Genomic DNA, 4839 nt, shown 5'->3' with positions numbered 1-4839 from the left:
AGGGAAATCACAGTGTTTCCCAACTAGAACCAAATTATAATAAATTGGCAATCAGCTATTCTTGCCTCAGAGATTATGAAACTCTGTGCAAAGATTTGTCTTGTGCCAAGATCTTTTGACTCACAAAGTTGAACAATTAAATCAAAATTATAATTTGAAAATGTTTTAAGGGCCTATGTTACATAAATTACTAAAACATGTTAGAATGTTGTTACCTTATCAAAAACATACCTGTAGTTGTGTTTTGTTTCATTCACACATGTCTGAATAACCCTTTATTATTGGTCTGTCTACATCTCCAAAGCTCAAAATGCTCTGTTCCATCTTGTGATGTCATGAAGCAGTAGTTTTCAGCTACCTTTTTTATCTTTAGTTCAGTAGAGATTGATTCTAGTGAAGGTGTGTGGAGTTTACAACAAAGTGGAACACTTCCTGTTATCAAGGTGAAAACAGAATATTTTCTTTTTGAGAGAAAAACTCAGCCTAAATATGCCGGGTTTGTGTGTTAAACACGTGTGAATGAAATAAAATACAATTGCAGGTATGTTTTTGATGAGGATACAACATAACATAGATCAGAAAATAGCTCAATAGAGCCTAACCCTAACCCTTTAAATAAAACAATCTGTTTAATCTTCCATCTGCTTACGAAAATAGGCTTCAAGTGAGCTAGCAGATTATTCTTGAAAGTTTTGCAATCCTAAATTTGAATCCTCACCAAGACTCGACTGCTCTACCAGCTATGACCAGCACAAGGAGCAGATTACAGCACTGTAAACATTTCACAGTAACACTCACAATTACATCACATAAAAGTTGTGTTAAGAGTTCAGTTCTCTCTTCTAATTGTTGTTTTCAAAGTGGTCTTGGCTCAGAGGCAATGTGCACTGGGGATGAAGGAGGCAAACAGTACTCCAAAACACTAGGATAGCAAAAGCATAATATTACTTTCACAGTCAGTCCCAACACTGCTCGGTATAATACAAAACTAATTATGGGCAACATCAGGCTCACAACTGAACTGAACTTTTCCAGTTTCATGAATGCTGGTGAATCCCACACAGAGACATACCTTTCATGTGCCCTCCATTGCCACTTGCAGTTTTAAATAATTGTGCATTTGACCTCTACTTTTAGGCAGTCTACAAAATTACCTTCCATTTCAGCCTGAAAATTAGCACAAGGTTAAAATCAAACAATGCAATTTCAAGCGATTTTAACTTGTCTTCTTTTTCTGGTCTGTTGTTTACTTCCTAGTCCTTCGTGTATCCTTGAATTTCCTCCCTTCCTGACCTGTCTGCCTGGGATGTGCACCGTGATGTTTGCAGCTCGTCTGACCGCTCAGTTTCAGGTCTGCTGCTTCGACGGACACCCCTCTCCCCAGACGCTTCATTTGACACTGATTGGTGGGTGAAGGCAGCACTCTCCACAGGAAGCCCCACTTCACTCTGCTCTTTCTTCTCAATGAGCTCTGCAGCAACAATCTGAACTTCCAATTTTTACCAACAATATTCTCCAAATTGACAGCTTTGAGATGGGAGCTTGAGGGTCAAATGCTAATAGGATTCAAAAGTAATGGTAATATTGGGCTTTTGGGCACATCTTCTTTTTCATTAGTTACATTTACTAACATGGGTTTAGTTAAATATACACCTATGCCTACTAATTTCATGGGGAAATATGGTGTTTAAATGAGACGGTGTCCAGAAAGACACTCTCTGTATTATTTATGCAGAGTCGTATCAGTCTGGTCACCACACCTTCAGTCTTGTCACAAGCCAGAACCAAACATCATCATGCAATCTAATTTGCTTACTATGGTAGTATATGTTCAATTATCACATTACATTTTCTTGTTTTAATGCTCATGTCCAAAATGCTCCAAATCAAAGAGCAAATGGCAAATAGGATGCCCTGATTATTTCAATACAGTTCTCTAGGAACCACTTAAAACAACTTAACTACTTAAATCTCCAGATGCAGATTTGAAAGAAAGAAAGATGCAGATTTTCTCATTGACATTTGATACAAGTTAGAGAGAGTGACTTCTTGGTTTTATATTATACTGTGTTTTCACTGTGTTTTCATAGTATTTTTGTATATATTATTGTTGTTGTTCAGCGCATTGGTATGCTTTGGTATATGCTTTATGAATATACTTGATTTGATTTGAAAAAGACCCACGGCATAACCCTTTAGGATGTTTTTTTCTATCTGAATGTGCTTAAAAACTTGCATTCTTACTTAAACCTGACTCTTAGTTGGCCTATGGAGAAAGAGGCACCCTTCCATGGCATAAAACATATCTATCTCCATAAAGAATGTTCCAAATTACTGTAAGTTTTTTTTCCGGGGGGTGACATATCACCCCCAGAAAATTACACGGTGTCAGTGTAGAGTCATGGCTTATATAGTTGATTCTAAACATCCCAACCCCAATAATACCATCATTTGTTTGTTTTCTGTTTCCAGCTGGTGTACAATTATTAAACTCTCAGATTGTATGCCAGCCACAGATGCCATATTGGGTCAAATCGGGGGGAAAGATGCTGTGATTTGGTTAGGATGTTTTTTCTTCTGCCTGAGCCTGGAGCAAGCAGGAGGCTCAGGTGCAGCGGGCAAAGACAATCGCTTCACATTCAGAGGGGAATAGACCTGTCAGTCCTGTAAAACCTTCAAGAAGCAGCCACTGGAACCAGGCTGCATGGAATACACACAGGATATACACATGCGATACACAAGACATACACACAGAAAATGCACAGGATACACATAGAAAGTACTCAGGATACACAAGGCACACTTATCTGCTCCCGGGCAGCCAGTGAAGATATGAACACCATTGGGCCATAGTTCGGCAAAATGCAGCGCTCTCATTGGAGGACATGTGCTTGTGTGTATGACTGAAAACTGTCTGTGGATTTATTTGGAGGCATCATTTCAGTGACAGATTTTGAATAAAATATGGGTTGTGTTTTTGCATCTAAAGTTTGGAATACATTTATTTTTAAGACTTCTAATGACTAAAAACTTCTAATGACTAAAGATTTGCTAAATGCAGTAAATATCACAGTGATAAAATGCAACTTCTCATTTATGTGACTGTTTGATCATCTGCATGGTTGTTGTCACTATAGACAAACGACTTTACTAATTCATGTTTGCCAAATAGCACTTATCATTTTACACTTTTTCCTTCAGTTATACTTTTCTCATCAAAAGCAACATTCCTCTTCCATACAGGTGCATCCTTCACTCTCCACTCCTCCCATTATTATCATTTATGTCCTGTTGACCTCTGTGTAGAATGCAACTTATACAGGCTACTGCTGCACAGAAATATTTCTGATCTATACTCTTCTGGCTTCCTCTTTATCTCACAATACACAACACTCCATTTACTTTATTTTTTTTCACATACATGTACAAACTATACCCTATTATTTCCCTACCACTAGATGAACTGTATCAATTACTATAGCCATTAAAATGATAGACTGAAAGAAATCAGATTGTTGTTTTTGGTGAGTGATGCATTGGCCTGGGCTGCAGAGGACATTTCCTCTTTCATGAGGGCTGTTACACTAACATTACTTCATAATTTGCCTAGTAATGAAGTACTTATAGCTGAAAAGTGGTTCTTTCTTTTCTTTAATGTGTCAGTATTGCTAAGATGATCTTCAATGTGCAAGGACCCAGCTAATGCTAATGCTAAAGTTTCATTTGGATTAGGAAGCATATAAAAAATTTGATTCTAATAGTAGCGTTTATTGTGCCTAAGCCTCGTAACATTTCTTTTGATGACTGAACAAATCGCTAGGCACAATCGTTTTTGTATTCCGGAATAATGGTTATTTTGGAAACAGACTGAACTCCCACAATCCTCTGAGAACGGGCTGTAACAGGAAAGACTGCAGACGGCTCTTCACCTGTTGCTGCTGTATCGCTGTAGCCAACCACAATTCTTTGCAATTATGGGATGCTACAGCCAGCCACTTGACAGTCGTGTCGACTCTACCATGTAGCTGTTTGGCAGAGTACTATATGATGATGGGGCGTGAGACGCGCGCGCGTGTGCGCCTGTGAGTGAGACAGGAGAGCGAGCGGATGAGCGGCTCATAGCGCATGGTGTTTCCGAAGAAAAGGGGGTCACGAGGACTCCCCGAAGCCGCGTTAAGGCGACAACAACCAGCAGGGTCCGGGCTATCTGCGCCTCGTTAACTGGATAGGACCAGAACCATCGTGCCACTGCTCCTTTTTCGGTTGTCTCTTTTTTGTTATTGTGCCATCGCTTTCTAAGAAGATGCCACCACGAGGAAGAAAAGTGAGGCAGACTACACGGGAAATACACTTTTCAAAAGCACAAGACGCGCTGCACGACTCTGGAAATCAATAGAGAAGCGATCGACTAAGTGGTTATTTGTACTCTATGCAGAAGCTACACGTCAACATAGCCAATTAGTCAGGCAATATCAGAGCACGCATTTGACTTTCTAATTAGCCAATCTCAATAGCTATTTATCAACGCTAACATTGGAAAGTGATTAAATCTAAACACTTCAAGTAAAAGTTAACCATCTGTGCATATTAATTAGCACAGGCTGTAATTCTTCTGACTGAATGTCTATGCATCTGAACCAAAGGCTGTTTACGCACGTGTCGGCGTGTTTTATACTAACCTTTTTGAACATACCTTGAACTTTACAAAAGGACGTGTTGCTTAAATACTCGTGTCCAGTTAAGACATTCTGGACAGTAGCAAAGGGTGTCTGTCTCCAAACTCCGGAGAGCAAGGCTCTATGAAGATCGCCACACAGTTGTTGGTTTCCCCTCGCAGAA

The sequence above is a fragment of the Boleophthalmus pectinirostris genome, unplaced genomic scaffold (genome assembly GCF_026225935.1).
Source record: "Boleophthalmus pectinirostris isolate CB_2022bp ecotype Guang Dong unplaced genomic scaffold, ASM2622593v1 HiC_scaffold_18, whole genome shotgun sequence".
Taxonomy (NCBI): Eukaryota; Metazoa; Chordata; class Actinopteri; order Gobiiformes; family Gobiidae; genus Boleophthalmus; species Boleophthalmus pectinirostris.
Note: the sequence above shows the minus strand (reverse complement) of the source record.